The sequence below is a fragment of the Hemitrygon akajei genome, chromosome 25 (genome assembly GCF_048418815.1).
Source record: "Hemitrygon akajei chromosome 25, sHemAka1.3, whole genome shotgun sequence".
NCBI lineage: Eukaryota > Metazoa > Chordata > Chondrichthyes > Myliobatiformes > Dasyatidae > Hemitrygon > Hemitrygon akajei.
Window position 1 is genome coordinate 19,641,464 of NC_133148.1, and position 17,972 is coordinate 19,659,435.

Genomic DNA, 17,972 nt, shown 5'->3' on the forward strand with positions numbered 1-17,972 from the left:
ACCTCCTCACTGGGGTTCAAAAGTGGCCTCACAGAGAATTGAGGGGAGAAGAGATGGCCGAACCTGGTGGACAGGGAACCCTGTCTGCTGGGGAGATCTGTATAGGGAAGTGGGCAGTTCGTGTTTCAGACGGAGACTGTGAAGGGCAAGGTGACTGTGTGGTAGCACGTCTGTGCGAGATGTTCGATGGACAACACGCAGGTGAGCAGTGAGAGAGAGGGCCTTACACCACATTAAACAGAGCAGGAAGAACACTTCAAAGTGGGCGTAACTGGAGACGCGCACACAGAACGCTAGAGGAACTGCGCAGGTCCGACAGTATCTATGGAGATACCGCAGCCTGGGACGAGACACTTAATCGGGACTGACAAGAAAGCGAGCAGAAACCAGAATAAGGTGCGGGAGGGCTAGGAGGTACAAATTGCAGATGATAGGCGAGGGAGGGTCGGTGGGCAGGGCAGACATGTGGGAAATGGAGATGTGGGTGAGGGCAGACATGTGGGAAATGGAGATGTGGGTGAGGGTAGAGGTGTGGGAAATGGAGATGTGAGTGAGGGTAGACGTGTGGGAAATGGAGATGTGGGTTAGGGTAGATGTGTGGGAAATGGAGATGTGGGTGTGGGCAGACGTGTGGGAAATGGAGATGTGGGTGAGGGTAGATGTGTGGGAAATGGAGATGTGGGTGAGGGTAGAGGTGTGGGAAATGGAGATGTGGGTGAGGGTAGAGGTGTGGGAAATGGAGATGTGAGTGAGGGTAGAGGTGTGGGAAATGGAGATGTGGGTGAGGGTAGAGGTGTGGGAAATGGAGATGTGAGTGAGGGTAGATGTGTGGGGAATGGAGATGTGGGTGAGGGTAGAGGTGTGGGAAATGGTGATGAGGGTGAGGGTAGATGTGTGGGAAATGGTGATGAGGGTGAGGGTAGATGTGTGGGAAATGGAGATGTGGGTGAGGGTAGATGTGTGGGAAATGGAGATGTGGGTGAGGGTAGATGTGTGGGAAATTGAGGTGTGGGTGAGGGCAGATGTGTGGGAAATGGAGATGTGAGTGAGGGTAGATGTGTGGGAAATGGAGGTGTGGGTGAGGGTAGATGTGTGGGAAATGGAGATGTGGGTGAGGGTAGATGTGTGGAAAATGGAGGTGTGGGTGAGGGTAGATGTGTGGGAAATGAGGGTGAGGGTAGATGTGTGGGAAATGGAGATGTGGGTGAGGGTAGATGTGTGGGAAATGGAGATGTGGGTGAGGGCAGATGTGTGGGAAATGGAGGTGTGGGTGAGGGTAGATGTGTGGGAAATGGAGGTGTGGGTGAGGGTAGATGTGTGGGAAATGGAGATGAGGGTGAGGGTAGATGTGTGGGAAATGGAGGTGTGGGTGAGGGTAGATGTGTGGGAAATGGAGATGTGGGTGAGGGTAGAGGTGTGGGAAATGGAGATGTGAGTGAGGGTAGATGTGTGGAAAATGGAGGTGTGGGTGAGGGTAGATGTGTGGGAAATGAGGGTGAGGGTAGATGTGTGGGAAATGGAGATGTGGGTGAGGGTAGATGTGTGGGAAATGAGGGTGAGGGTAGATGTGTGGGAAATGAGGGTGAGGGTAGATGTGTGGGAAGTGGAGATTTGAGTGAGGGTAGATGTGTGGGAAATGGAGGTGTGGGTGAGGGTAGATGTGTGGGAAATGAGGGTGAGGGTAGATGTGTGGGAAATGAGGGTGAGGGTAGATGTGTGGGAAATGGAGATGTGGGTGAGGGTAGATGTGTGGGAAATGGAGGTGTGGGTGAGGGTAGATGTGTGGGAAATGGAGATGAGGGTGAGGGTAGATGTGTGGGAAATGAGGGTGAGGGTAGATGTGTGGGAAATGGAGATGAGGGTGAGGGTAGATGTGTGGGAAATGGAGGTGTGGGTGAGGGTAGTTGTGTGGGAAATGGAGATGTGGGTGTGGGCAGATGTGTGGGAAATCGAGATGTGGGTGAGGGCAGATGTGTGGGAAATGGAGGTGTGGGTGAGGGCAGATGTGTGGGAAATGGAGATGTGGGTGAGGGTAGATGTGTGTGAAATGGAGATGTGGGTGAGGGCAGATGTGTGGGAAATGGAGATGTGGGTGAGGGTAGATGTGTGGGAAATGGAGATGTGGGTGAGGGCAGATGTGTGGGAAATGGAGATGTGGGTGAGGGTAGATGTGTGGGAAATGGAGATGTGGGTGAGGGTAGATGTGTGGGAAATGGAGATGTGGGTGAGGGTAGATGTGTGGGAAATCGAGATGTGGGTGAGGGTAGATGTGTGGGAAATGGAGGTGTGGGTGTGGGCAGATGTGTGGGAAATGGAGATGTGGGTGAGGGTAGATGTGTGGGAAATGGAGATGTGGGTGAGGGCAGATGTGTGGGAAATGGAGATGTGAGTGAGTGTAGCATTGATGGTGGTGGAAGGGAGATCCGATTCTTGGGAAAAAGGTTCTAGAATGGAAAACCTCATCCTGGGAACTGATGTGCCAGAGACGGAGGAACTATGAAAATGGAATTGCAGTTTGCAAGTGAGGGTGGGAAGAGCCAAGGTAACTGTGAGTGTTGATTGGTTTGTACGAAGGTATCTGTGGAGATGGAAGGAGAGAGAGAAAAATGAGAGGATTGTCAGAAACGGACCAAAGGAATATAAAGGCGGAGTGGAAGTTGGAAGCAAAGTTGACCAAGTTGATGAACGCACTCAGCATGAAGCAGCACCAATGCAGTGGACAACGCGGTGGAGGAAAGGGTTGGGAGTGTTATCAGTGTGGGTTTGAAGGCATAACTTGAAATAACTGAGGAGAAGGTAAAATAGAGACACGGGGGACTACAGATGCTGGAATCTGGAACAGAAGATAAATAGGACTGAGTAGGCTAGACACCATCTGCGGAGGGAACTTGACAGTGTACGCTTTGAGTTTGGGTTGAGACCCTTCATGTTTAAAACCTCCAAAGTATGGTATAGAAACTTGTACATTTCTCCAGGACTGGGCAGACTAAATGCTGGGTAGATGCTTCCAGTAACTCCAGTCCAGAACAGGGGTCACAGCCTTGAGGTATGAAGTCTGCCCTTTAGATCTGAAATCGTAGTAAATTCCTTTTTTCAGAGGGTGGTGAAATCGTGGAATTCTCTCGCGCAGAAGACGGTGAGGATAGATGTATGAACAAGGGACAGGAATTGAACCAGGTACTGAATTGGGTGATCAGCATGGTCAAGTTGATCGGTGGAACAGAGCAGAAACTGAAACTAGGTTGCTGGGTTCACGTGAGGGAAGGGGCCACTCACTCCTCACAGACGCTGAGTTCCTCCAGTATCTCCTGTCTGACTCGACTGCTCAGTGTGTGAGAAAGGATTCACCAATTCACGTCAGCTAGTTCACAATAGGAAGGGTCTGTTCTCACCCTGGGTGGGTGAAAGCTGAAAGCTGTCAGTGGGCCAGGCAGCATCCACGGAGAAACGATTGGGGTTGACAACCTTCACCTGGTAGAGGACTGGATCCAGAACGGCAAAGGGCAACGTGGAAATAGTGACAGAAGGGGTGATTGGAGAGGAAGGCGGGGAACAGTGGCAGGAATGACTGGATGATGGGCAGGTGGAGGGAACCGGGTGATGAGGGTCCGGCTGAATGCAGGGGGAACTCGGTAGATTGGGAAGCGAGAGTGGGAGGGGCATCAGGGTCCTAGGGGATGAGTCACTTGTCAGATGATACCCGCTCTTGCAGCCACAGTGTTGATATGACCGCTCTAGTTGAGTTTCTAGTCGACAGTGACTCCGGAATTTTAAAGGAAGCTGGAAGGGGGTGGTTCCATTGCCTGGCTCTTCTCTAAAGTAAAGACCATTCACTGATCTATTTGAGGTCTTGCTGCTGTCCCGGTTGCTGAGGATCAGACTTCTTGTGCAGTAAGACCCCACAATTTACCTCGTTATTGGATAATAACCAGGTTATTGTATATCTGCACTGCACTTTCTCTGCAGCCGTTACACTTTAGAAGTCAAGTCAAGTCACTTTTATTGTAATTTCGACCATAACTGCTGGTACAGAACACAGTAAAAATTTGACCATGTTTTTCAGGACCATGGTGTTACATGACACAATACAAAAACTAGACTGAACTACGTAAAAAACAACACAGAAAAAAACTACACTAGACTGCATACCTACCCAGGACTGCATAAAATGCACAAAACAGTGCAGGCATTACAATAAATAATAAACAGGACAATAGGGCAGTAAGGTGTCAGTCCAGACTCAGGGTATTGAGGAGTCTGATAGCTTGGGGGAAGAAACTGTTACATAGTCTGGTCGTGAGAGCCCGAATGTTTCGGAGCCTTTTCCCAGACGGCATGAGGGAGAAGAGATCGCATGAGGGGGTGCGTGGGGTCCTTCATAATGCTGTTTCCTTTGCGGGTGCAGCGTGTGGTGCAAATGTCCGTGATGGCGGGAAGAGAGGCCCCGATGATCTTCTCAGCTGACCTCACTACCCACTGCAGGGTCTTGCGATCCGAGATGGTGCAATTTCCGAACCAGGCAGTGATGCAGCTGCTCAGGATGCTCTCAATACAACCCCTGTAGAATGTGATGAGGATGGGGGGTGGGAGATGGAATTTCTTCAGCCTTCGCAGAAAGTAGAGACGCTGCTGGGCTTTCTTTGCTATGGAGTTGGTGTTGAGGAACCAGGTGAGATTCTGCATTGTTACTGTTTTACCTTATTCTACGTCAATGAACTGAGTAATCTGATTGGACAGTATGCAAAATAACCTTTTCACTGATCTTGGCACATGACCAATACCAATAAAACCAAAACCTGCGCCCCAGCGCACCTCTGTACGTGGCCCCTCCCGGAGTCGCTGTGATTTACTGGATATTCCTGTCGGTATCTGATGTCTCAAAATGATTTAATTCCATCACCCGCCGCTCCACCAAACTTTCTAACTAAGTCTCTCTTTCCGCACCCTTTCCCTCTACTCAACTAATTTTGGCGTCGTCAGCAAACTTTCCGATCGACACTCTTTTATAAACGTGACAAGACGCAGTCTCTCCGGCACTCTACTGGTTGGGCTTCCACCTCCTCGAGCTCCGACTGGGCTCCGTGTTTGTGACACGGCGGTCTTATTTCCAGACTCGGTCCTCCACCGTCCCGTGAACGTCCTCACCCTGCAGGCCGAGGGTCAAAGCTGCCCCTTGTTCCGTTCTATCCCAAGCAGGTGATGCCGTGAGAACACACTGTGTACCGATTGGATTGAGAGATGATCACCAAATGTTATTCCCAACGTATCCTGTTGCAAGAATTATCTCATAAAAAGTACTTGGAAATTCTCTCCTAAACAGCTGTTACCTGACGTTAACACTTCATTTTTGTGGAACTGACAAATCAGTATTCAAAATTTGAGAAAGGATATAAAATGCACCTTAAAGAAATTTATGTGTGAAAATTCCAAATAAATAAATACAATATTTTATTTTCAACTCGTATTTCTTGATGCGCGCACTTTGCTTTCTGTAAAAGTGCAAACAATTGTTTCCTGGCAGCAACTCCCTGTGACGCAAGGAGTCACCTGTCCACGGCACCCTCATCCTGCCCCTCCTTCCATTTGTAGTGTACTGTGCGTCACGTGCCATCGGACTGCGATCCTATTGGACATGGGGTCACGTGGCTCCATTAAAAGCGTGACCTCCAGATTTGATATTTCACGGGGAGAAAGATTCCGAGTGTCCAACCGTCGCTGTGTCATTCATCACTTTATAAACTTCCTGTCTGTTGTACGGTTCCGGGTGAAAGTGAATTTGTGTTTCGCCTCGGCCATTTCTGATCGGATGACTGTGGTGCTTCCCTCCAGCAGCCCCTCTGCCGTCCCCTCCCTCGACCTTCACCGCCTCACGCGGTGTCCTGTACATTTCCCTGGAGGAACATTCCAGCTGCTCCTGAAGCCTCTCCCGATTCAGTACCCGACTCCTGCACCTCCTTCTCCCACACTCGGCTTATTCCACACAACACCCACGGCTCGCTGTGGGTCTCAGGAGGGTCAAAATTATCAACTGGGGACATTTCAGCTGAACGTGAGAGTGAAGTCCATACCCGCATTGCCTCTATCTCTGATAGAATTTGCCTATTTTGGATCATAAACCCCTCCGAGATGCAGCTACAAGCAACTTGCAAACACTGTGGGGTGTTTTCAGCTCTGTTCCTTACATTTATTTAACCCTTCGAACAGGGTCTCCTCTGTCAAATCCCACACCCACTAAAATCACATTTTTCATACCGCCCAAGGGGGCTCCGGCCCTGGTTTCGGGAAGAAAGCTCAGCTGAACCAAGCCAAGCCTTTATCAGTTTTACTGCCTCATTGTCGTTGAGTTCACAGGGACTCACTGTTAGTGAATAGTTCATGTGGGTCAAAGGTCAGAACGATCTTCGCCAGACGTCTGACTAAAAGGGGGTTTCACTCATCAGGGAACGTCCTAGTGGGTTCACTGGCTGCGGGAATGTCTCGGACTGTGGCCCTGAAGGAATTATATCCACCGGCTGCGGGAATGTCTCGGACTGTGGCCCTGAAGGAATTATATCCACCGGCTGCGGGAATGTCTGGGACTGTGGCCCTGAAGGAATTATATCCACTGGCTACTTCATTTGACGAGGCCCAATATGAATCTTCCCAATGCCCATCACATGCTGCCTTTGTTACAAAATCTCACAGAATCTCGTCTGAACACCCAGCTGCCATTTCAGCATTTCAGTTTCCCAGTGGCTGTGTCAGCTGATTGTTCTTGCCGAGCCCTCGATCGGCTGCTCAAAAATCATTCGTTTAATCTCGATTTTTCCCGCCCTTTAAGGAGACGGGGGTGGGGGGTGAACTGCAGATGCTGGAATCTCAGGTAACACACAAAACACAGAAGGTTCAAACAGTTCGATTTCATATCAGAGAATGTACACAGAGCACGACCTGAACGCCTCACGTCTTAATAAGCTGATAAGGAAGGCGGGCTCTGTCGTGGGCAAAGTACTGGAGAGTTTAACATCGGTAGCTGAGCGAAGGGCGCTGAGTAGGCTACGGTCAATTATGGAAAACCCTGAACATCCTCTACATAGCACCATCCAGAGACAGAGAAGCAGTTTCAGCGACAGGTTACTGTCGATGCAATGCTCCTCAGACAGGATGAAGAGGTCAATACTCCCCAGTGCCATTAGGCTTTACAATTCAACTGCCAGGACCTAAGAACTTTTTTTTTAGTGATTTAGATGCATATCATATTATTACTGAGTTAAGTATTGTATGTAATGAGTTTTTGCTACAACAAGTGTATGTGACATTGGAAAAAATGTTGAATTTCCCCATGGGGATGAATAAAGTATCTATCTATCTATCTAACTCTTCACAGACATCCAGGAGGAACACAAAGTCCAAAGTACATTTATTATCGAAGAACGTGGATGTTACCATATACTTTGAGATTCTTTTTCTTTGCCGGCATTCACAGGGAAAAAGAAATACGATAGAATTTCATGAAAACTATATATAAAACGAAGACAAACAACGGCAGTGCACTGTCGATGCTTTGGGTGAAGACCTTTCATCTGGATTGAAGGTGGAAAAGGGGGGGACCTGCACGGCCTTGGTTCTGCACGGGAGAGACCCCGTGCTTTGAGGCTGCTGTGGAGCCAGCTGTGTGCCACTGGATTGGGGGCTGGCACCGCCCGTCGGTGCTGCCCTCCAGTGTTTGCTCAGTAGAAGACATCCCGGACTGCGTTCGTCTGCGGCTGCATTTGCCTGAGTTCAGGCACCGCTGCAGGCTTATCCTTGCAGAACCATGGCTCCAGGACAACATCCCAGTCACCCTCTATCTACAGGCAATGTGACTCAGGGACTTGAGCCATCTTTTAAATTATTTTTTGAAACTGTATCATAGCCTTACGTCCAGTGTGCTGTGTGTGACTGTTGGTGCTGTGTTTTGTACCTTGGCCACAGAGGAATGCTGTTTCATTTGGCTGTATTCATGGGTATGACTGAACGACAATTAAACTTGAACTAGAAAGAAAGAGGGGATAATTCCTTTGTTTTGGCAAAGTATTTCCTTTTGCTTTGTCATCAACTGTTGAATCTCTCTCACCACGATGATGAAACTGACTCGTGCAATTTATTCATTTCCCATTACTTTTCTCCTGTTCTCAATATTTGTGTTTGACAATTACATTCCTACATCCCTCCAGTTGTCATTTCAGTTCCTGATCTCCTCCTCTGCAGCTTCCAATCCCTGTAACACACACCGGACTGCCCGTGATTCACTCCATCCTGGTGCTCTCTTGTCCGGATGGAACTGAGCACATCCCGGACCCTCACGCCAGTTTTTATTGAAGCGCTGTCACGGGACGACCCTTCACAATCACTGGGCTTCCCTCACTGTCAGATGTTTGTGACTCAAGTGTGATGAGATGATTCCGAGTCAGTGGGTGTAACGGGGCCGCTGGGTGAGTAACCGTGTGACAACTGACCCGGTCTTTGGTACAAATACAGATAACATGCACAGGCAGTTCAGCTCCAAATCACCTCATCGGCCCACCCGGACGCCAAATGGAGTCAATGAACTACAGCACCTGATCGAACACACCAGACAGTGACTTTACCCAACAACCACACTCCTTTATTAATCACAGACATCTTAAAGATCCACTATGTAGTTTCAAACATTTACAGCTTCAGTTTATTTCCCCAACTTCTGAAACACAGAACCTGTACAGGTTGTTCTCCAGAGTCACTGTTGCTGGTTACCTCGTAAAGCACCTTTTATACATCTCCACGTATCTTCCAGACATTGTATCACCAGTGTTTCAGCTGTGGGTTCAGTCCTTATCCACACAAGGACACGTTTCTTTAACTGCTTCGAATTCCAGCTGGCACCATCCAAACATCATCGCAACCATCCTTTCCTTAGTTAGCCCATGAGTTTATATTTGATCAGACTCTCCTTTCCCAACACATCCTCATCTCTTGTCCTCTTCTCCAGAATAGTGGGGAAGTTCACGGCACTGTGAAATTGTCTCGGCTTTGTTCTCACCTTGACTCTGAGCAGAATCCAATCATGTGACCTCCCCCCCTCCCCCCACCGTTCCTCTTAGTTTCTGGTTCCCAGCGTCTCTTCTGAGTCAGCAGGGGGTCCTCCCAGAGGCTGATGGGATACTTGGCATCTCACTGGCAGCCACAACCTGGACATTACCTGGTGGAGAGCCCGAGTTATGGGGAGGGATTGGAAAGTGCGGGGATGTTTTCCTGGAGAGAATGAGGCTGAGGGGTGATTGATAGAGCTATTTAACATTTTAAAGGTATAGACAGGGTAGGCAGTCACAACCTTTTCTCTTGGTGGGAACCTAAAGGCAAGAGAGTTGGGATTAAGGTGAGAGGAAGGAATTTTAAAGATGATTTAGAATATAGAAGTTAGCACAGGAACAGCCCATTTGACCCACGATGTTGTGCCAAAACAATTAAATTAGTAATCAAATGGCCAGCTAAACGAATCTCTTTGGCACACACAATGTCCACATCCCTCCATTTCCCTCGCATTCATGCGAGTCTTCTAAAAGCCCCTAATGTATCTGTCTACCACCACACAGGCAATGCATGCTAGGCACCCAACACTCATGTGTTTATACATTTGCCCCTCTCACATCACCTTGGAAACTATTCCCTCACCCTAGATGTGTTCCCTCTAATATCATACATCAGGGAAAAAGATATGTCTGTATCTATGCCTGTTATAATCTTATAAACCTTTCTCAGATCTCCCCTCAGCCCCCACCACTCCAGGGAAAACAGCCCAAGTTTGTCCAACCTCCACCCTATAGCACATGACCTCTTCCTGGTTAAACCCCTTCTGCACCCTCTCTAAAGCCTCGACATCCTTCCTATAATGCAGAGACCAAAACTGAATGCAATGCTCCAGATGTGACCCAACTAGAGTCTTATAAAGCTGCAACATAACTTACGAAATTCTTGAATTCGAGTATAATGGCAAACATGCCCCAACCACCCGTTTGGCCACTTTCAGGGAGCTATGAACTGTGACCTCTGGAACTCTCTGCTCATCAACACTGAGAATCTGCCCTTCACAGTGTACGGTCTCTTTACGTTTGAGCTACCGAGGTGCAATTTGTCACATTTGGCTGTCATTTCTCCGTCCGTATCTGCAACTGGTCTAGATCCCGCTGCAGACTTTGCCAGTCATCTGCGCCATGCACAGCATCACCTGCAAACTCACCCAACTACATCTTCACCAGATCATGCAAAGAGCAGAGGTTCCCTGCAGAACTCCACTAATCACAGGCCACCACCCTCTGTCTTCTATAGGCAAGATGATCCTGAATCCAGATGACCAATTCACCATGGATCCCATGCATCTTAATCTTCTGGCTGAGCCTCCCATGAGGGACCTCGTCCATGTAAATGTCCGAGCAGACTGACCTCTCCATCCTCTGCATTCCCCACGATAAGTACTGACCTAGGACCTCACCCACATGCTCCGCATCCAAATCAATGTTCTCCCCTTTATCCTCGAGTGGCCCTACCCTCTCTCTAGCTATCCGCTTGCTCCTGATGTATGTGTAGAATGTGTTAGGATTCTCTGTGACCCTACTTGCCAAGCATTTTACACCCCCCCCCCCCCCGGCTTTCCCCAATTCCCTTCCTCTGGCTGTTTTAGGGCTCTGTGGGGAGTTTTCTTTATACCTGAAAGAAATATATAAAACTCTGAGAGGCACGAACAGGATAGTTTGTCAGTGTTGCTTCCCGGATGGAAATATCTATTACTCGAAGGAATAATTTAAATTCAGTGGGAGACATTTTAAGGGATTAATATTATTGTCTTTACACAAAGGGGCACAGAAGACACGGACTCCGGAAGTAGCATAGACCGACACGACAGCAACATTTAAAAGACATTTCCTCAGACAGGCCGGGAACAGAGGGAGCCAGCCACGTGAAGGGATCAGTTAAACTGGCACCATGCTCAGCACAGACACGATGGGCAGAAGGGCCTGTTCCTGTGCTGTCCTGGTCTGTGTGCTTGATAATTGGGAACTAATGCAGTAGGAGGTAAAATCATTTACAGTCACAGTTTGAGAGGCTTTCAGAGAGAAACAGACACAGACAAGGCATGGCAGGGGCAGATTTCCTGACATATGCCAGTGAGATTAAACCTGATTCTGATTCAGAGAGAAACAGAAACAGACAGGTCAGGTGAATGGGATTCGTGTAGATGGTCAAAGGACCTGGCTCCATCCTGTACATACTGTTTCTCACCACGCAGCAACACAGTGGCTGTGTGAGATGCTGGCAACAGCGAAGGGAAAGGTGTGTGAGAGACTATGTGTCTGTTTGTGGTCCACTCCCAGTCCCTGACAGAGTCCTGATCTGTGCTATCCCCACCCCACTGCAGGGAGGTGATGGGGAAGGTGAGGGGTGGGACACGATGACTGTGTGTGTGTGTGTGTGTGTGTGTGTGTGTGTGTGTGTGTGTGTGTGTGTGTGAGAGAGAGAGAGTGTGTGTGTGTCCTGGTTGTCCTGATCTGTGATATCCCCATCCCACTGCAGGGAGGTGATGGGGAAGGTGGGGGGTGGGACACGATGACTGTGTGTGTGTGTGTGTGTGTGTGTGTGTGTGTGTGTGTGTGTGTGTGTGTGTGTGTGAGAGTGTGTGTGTGCTGGTAGCCCTGATCTGTGATATCCCCACCCCACTGCAGGGAGGTGATGGGGAAGGTGGGGGGTGGGACACGATGACTTTGTGTGTGTGTGTGTGTGTGTGTGTGTGTGTGAGAGAGAGTGTGTGTGTGCTGGTAGCCCTGATCTGTGATATCCCCACCCCACTGCAGGGAGGTGGGGGAGCTCACAGCAGGGGACAGTCAGGGAGGTAGAACAAACTCAGCCTGATCACTGTGGAGAGAGCTGGTCTGTGACTGTCCTGAGGAGTCAGGCTGAACAAGGTGATGGGGTGAGTGCAAAGCCCCTCGCACACACAAACCTGTGCTGACCGTCCCTAATCAACCTGTCTCTCTTATCCCTGAGAATCCCCTCAGGCAATGTCTAACACCTTTCTGAGGCTTACTGGTCTTAAGGTCCCAGGCTTTCTTAAATAAAGGCTCAGCATTGGCCACCATTCAGTCTTCAAAAATGCCACCTGTCGCTAACAGTGACACGCGTATCTCAGCCAGGGCTCTCACAATTTCCCCCTAGTTTCCTGCAGTGTTCATGGATATACCTGAGCAGGCCCCAGAGATTTGCCTATCATCATCTTTGAAGATATTGGATTCCTTCTCTGCTGTAATACAGACTACCCCCCAAGTCCTCGGCATTAACCATCTCAAGATCTGAAGTCCTTCTCCGTGGTAAAAACAGAGGTGAAATACTTATTGAGGACATCACCTATCTCCTGTACATGTCCACTTTGGTCTTTATCATCGCCTGCATACAACACTCCTTTGTGTGCCCAGACCATCATGCGTGAAGCTCCCCCGGAGTTCATTGAGCACATCTACATGAAACACAGGAAGTGTTTACAACACTTCAGCATCTTCTGGATAGATCATGAAACCATGCCCCCTTTTTGCTCTCCGACTTCCTGAGAATTCTCCTGCATCCTCACAGGATTCATCCCACCTGACCCACCCCTCTTCTTTCTTGACTAAATCCCGAGTATCCTTCATCGCCCAGGGTTCCTATTCCTGCCAGCCTCGCCCGTTACTCTCACAGGTACATGCCGATCTTGAACTCTCCCATTCTCACTTTTAAAAGCCTCCCACTTGCCAGACATCGCATTGTCTACAAACAACCTCTGCAATCTCCTATCTAATACTGTCTTTTCTATTTCTCTCCCTAATTTGTGTACCATTCTGTCCCTTTCCATAATTATGTAATTTAGGAGTATTAGAACTATTTATTTATTTAGAGATATGAAGTGGAACAGGCTCTTCCGGCCCAACGAGCTGCACCACTCAGCAGCCACCGATTTACTCCCAGGGCAATTTACAATTAGCCCACTAATGGCATATCTTTGGAATATGAGGAGAAACCCATGAGGTCAAGAGTAGAATGTACAAACTCCTTTGTCTGGGGTGCCACAGTGTTGCCCCACTGACATTTCAGTCTCTTGTCCCGGAGTAGGTCGAACTTTGTCTTCTCCCTGGTGGACCTTTTAATATATCGTGGCAGGAAATGTTCCTGAACACATCTGCATAATTCGCTTTGGATCTCAACCCATCTCAGCCCAAAATACGACGGCAAAGTTGTGAAGTTTGCACTTCGGGCACTATGACCATCCTATTACTTGTGCGGCTTTCTACAAACGCCGTATTTGTTGCTGCAATCCCCGCTGACTATCTGGGGGACCGTAGTGCGATCTCAACAAGATGATCATCCCCTTCTGGTTTCTCAGCTTCGTCCATTCCCCAGAACATTTCGCCGTGTTTGTGTTTGTGCAGTGTCTGTAATATCCCAGTCCGATACAGCTACCTAAGTCCCGAGTCCATCCAGTCCGGCCTCTTGCACTGAAATCAGGACAATTTAATCCAATGGTCAGTTGGCCCAGTCCATCACGGGCGAAGCTCCCCCATTCATTGAGCACATCTACACGGAACACTGTCGTAGGAAAGCAGCATCCATCATCAGGGACCCCCATCACCCAGGACGTGCTCTCTTCTCGCTGCTGCCATCAGCTAGGAGGTCTAAGGACAGTTACTATCCCACGACCATCAGGCTCTTGAAATAAAGAGGATTATCTACACTCAACGTCACCTCCCCCATCAATGAAATGTTTGTTCACTTCAGCACTCTGGCTGATCACCCTAACTTTCACTGACCCTGTTGTAGTTGCTATTCTATAGATTTACTGAGTACGTCCACAAGAAAATGAATCTCTTGGTGACATATTACGTATTTTGGTGATAAACTTACTGTAAATTTGGACTTTCCTCATCACTGCCCTGCTGTTGCCCGCTCTGACGACTGAACTCATCATCATTGAATTCCGTCTCAGCTTCCAGCCTCACATCTGCCTTAGATCCCAATCTAGTTTAAACCCCTGTGAGCTGCACTACAAGTTAACCACTAGGGTATTGGGACCCCCTCCAGTTCAGGAGCAAGCTACCCCTCTCATGCAGGTCACTTCTGTCCTAGAAGAGATTCCAATGGTCCACAAATGGGAATCCCCAGTGCCTGAAGCAACTCTTCAGCTAGGCATTCACCTTCTGTCCTATCATCTGAACCACCGGCTGTACTAGGCAGTCCCTTTCAGTGACTCACATGCAGTAAGTGCCAGGCCATGCTTAAAAGCTCAGACTTTTAAAATCTCAAGCCATTTGAAATGCAATCCGGTGCTCGGTCTATTAAACCCAGGGTGGATATGCTCACTTCCCCCCGGTATATTCCACTTGTCATGCTCTCTCCATACACATATTATTTCATTTAGAGATAGATCGCAGAACAGGCCCTGCTAGCTCAACAAGCCACCTATTCAACCCCAGCCTAATCACAGGACAACTTACAGTGATGAATTAATCGGTATGTCTTGGGAATTTGGGAGGAAACCCTCTCGGTCACAGGGAGAAGGTACAAACGTCTTTTAGACGGCATTGGATAGATTTGACAGTACCATACCACCCTCTGTGCTACCGTGGACACCCCCACACCCCCCCCCCCAACGTCTCTCTACCCGTCAAGCCTCCTTGCATCCTCACAGCATGCATTTTCATGCACATCTGTACCGCCAGCAAACACTGAAACAATGCCCTTAATCCCAAATCTCATGTGACCAGCACCAATTCTTACACCTCCTCAATAGTTACGGCTTCCTGACCCAAAATTTGCGTAACAGACACCTGACCGACATGCATTACACAATTCTTAATTCACACCAATATTTCACCTCTGATCACTTGTGCTCCAGTGTGCCTTCGTAATCTGCTGTCCAAACTTGCCATATCCACCCTCCTCTGTTCCTCCAGCTACTGTATATTAAAAATACCTTTAAAATGGTCAGATATATCATTTTTTATTGTGCATCTATGTTATCCGAGAAGCTGTAAGAACGTCAAGAGAACAAAATAATGCTCCTAATGAACAGGGAGCAATAGGGATGCGAGAGATGCAGCAAAGAATAAATGATAAGGATTTATGCAGACAAAAGGGCTCTAGTAACATTCATTGCAGGAGCGATGAATAGTACGGCTGAGGTAAAGCCAATAAGTGAAAAAATTCAGCTGGTGGTCAAAGCAGCAATGAACCATTTAGGGTTAGTAGGACTGACACGGGAAGAAGTGAGGGAGAACCTCACTAATCAGTCAAACCAGGAAGTGTCATGGGTTGGTTAGTACTCATTATGGTGATTCTTTTGCAATGGAATGCAAGGAGTTTACTGGCCAATAGCCAGGAATTCAAGCAGTTTATTAAAGAAATGGTTGTAAAACCAGTGTGTTAAACAGGAGGGAAGAAACTGATGATATAATTGATGATCCATTTACTTTGGCAGAAATGGTGAGAGCAATAAAGAGATTGAGACCAACCTCCCCAGGGAAAGATCTGATATGCAATGTTATGCTAAAAAATCCAGAAGGAGCGCTCTTGAAGTTACTGCATTTTTATAACAGCATGTGGGAGGAGGGAAGATTACCAAGTGCATGGAAAGAAGCAGTAGTAATTCCAATAAGGAAACCTGGCAAGGATCCGTCAAAACCTACTAGCTACAGGCCAATAGCACTAACATCAAATATATGCAAGATAATGGAAAGGATGATGACAGAAAGGTTGAGAAGAGAGGAATACTGGCAAGTTATCAGAGTGGTTTTAGGAAGGGAAGGAATTCCGTGGACTCAGTGATGTTAGAGACTGAACTAAGAAAGGCCCAGGCAAATAAAGAATCAGTAGTTGCAGTGTTTTTTGACATAGAAAAAGCCAATGATGTGATGTGGAAGGAAGGATTATTAATTAAACTGCACAAGATGGGGGTTGGTGGGAGAGTTTTTAATTGGATAAGAGATTTTTTGTTTGGTAGGAAAATTCAAGTTCGGACTGGATCAGAATGATCAAAACAGTACATAGTGGGAAATGGCACACCTCAGGGTAGTGTGATTAGCCCGTTACTTTTCATAATTATGATCAATGATGTCTTCACAAAGGTACCAGCGGATTTAGGTAGGTCACTGTTTGCGGATGATGGTGCCTTGTGGAAAAGAGGCAGGAACATGGAGTATATAATCAGGAAACTACAAGGAGCAATTGATGAAGTGGTAGAGTGGGATTATGATTGGGGATGTAGATTTTCGGTAGAAAAAAACTCAAACTGTTATGTTTCACCAGGAAAAGAATTTAGGTAGGGAAGAAGTTAAGGATGTATGGGATTGAATTAGAAAGGGTTGGATTATTTAAATTTCCGGGAGTTATATTTGATTCACGGTTAACACGGGAAGACCATATCAGGAAAGTTGAGGAGAAATGTATAAAAGTAATAAATGTGATGAGATGGGGAGCAAGTTGTTCAGTGTTGAAGAGAATGTATGTGGCTTTAATAAGATCTGTGTTGGATTATGGAAGTGTAGCATATGGATCAGCAGCTAGGTCTCTTATAAGGAAGCTGGATGTGATTCAGGCTCAGGTTTTCAGAGCGTGCAGTTGGGCTTTTAAAACATCACCAATATCAGACCTACAGGTAGAATTGGGAGTAATGCATTTGGAGCTAAGAAGGAAGCAATTGATGGCAAACTACTGGGTTAGTTTGCGGGGTACAATGATTCTCACCCTGCAAAAGGAGTGTTGCAGGAGTGCTGGGAGATTGGGAGGTTTCAGAGGGATAACTTTAGTCCGGTAGGGAATGATATTGCTAAAGAATGTGGAGTGTTTGATCCAAGGATAAGTCCTTCAATAGTTTATCTGGTTGTAGTTCCATGGAAGATTGTATGGCCTGACATAGACTGGCATTTGTTAGAGGTAAAAAGGAAAGAAAAATATAAAACTGATTTGGTAAGTGCATTTAACTGTCATGTGATGGAAAAGTATAGTGATTATACTCAGATCTATACGGATGGTGCTAAGGAACCCGAGACAGGAGAGACAGGGTTTGGGGTGGCTATACCAGCAAAAGAACATCTAATAAGTTAGGAGTGTATACAGTGGAGATGCTGACAGTGTTGGTTGCGTTGTGATGGGTGGAGAAAGCTAGACTAGTCAAAGCATTGATATGCTCAGATTCATCCTCCGTTCTAGCAAGTTTAAGGTCTTTTCACTCAAACAGCCGGCAAGATGTACTTCATGAAGTCCTTCAGTCACAAGAGTTGCAAATCAGGGAGGTCAGGTTAAATATCTATGGGTTCCAGCTCATGTAGGGGTGAAGGGGAATGAGAGGGTGGATGAGTTGGCAAAGAGGGCGTTAAATAAAATATAGAAATGCACATTAGTATCAGTAAAGCAGAGGCTAAGTGTGTAATCGGGGGAAAAAATCATTCAAATGTGGCAAGAAAGATGGGACAGAGAGGGGAAAGGGAGGCATTTATATCAAATACAAAAGAGTGTTACAGGCACTAAGGTAGGCAGTGGAAACTGTGTGGACTAGGTTAGGGTACTAGGATGGCCAAAGAAGGAAGGATACAGTGTAGGAGGGAGGGGAGAGGGGAGAGGGGAGATTTAGATATATATATATTTAGAATGTACGTCTACCGTCTGATCCACACTCCGGAGCAGAAGGTGGCGGTGATGCATCTTCATTCTGGGTCCCAACCACCATAAAACAAGGTGGCGGCAGCAATTGCAAACCGCCACCGTAGAAACATTTTCCAAGAACAATCATGTCAACACCATGATTGTCCACGGCACATAATGAATGAAGGTGGTCAGACAGTGCGCACAGCAAGCTCCCACAAATGACAGAATACGTACGGCAGTCCTGCTGAAGGGGCTCGGCCCAAAACATCAACTATTTACTTGTTTCCACAGATGCTGCCTGGCCTGCTGAG

The 17,972-nt window shown here is 47.5% G+C and overlaps 1 protein-coding gene across 1 annotated transcript in view; it reads right to left on the reverse strand.

The window, feature by feature from the left end:
* Nucleotides 1-8,654: 8,654 nt before the first annotated feature.
* LOC140716427 (uncharacterized) overlaps nucleotides 8,655-17,972 on the reverse strand; it is a 103,598-nt gene continuing 94,280 nt past the window's right edge. Inside the window, exon 8 of the transcript XR_012096295.1 lies at nucleotides 8,655-9,252. The gene's annotated coding sequence lies outside the window, so the exon portion shown is untranslated. The remainder of the gene's footprint in view (nucleotides 9,253-17,972) is intronic.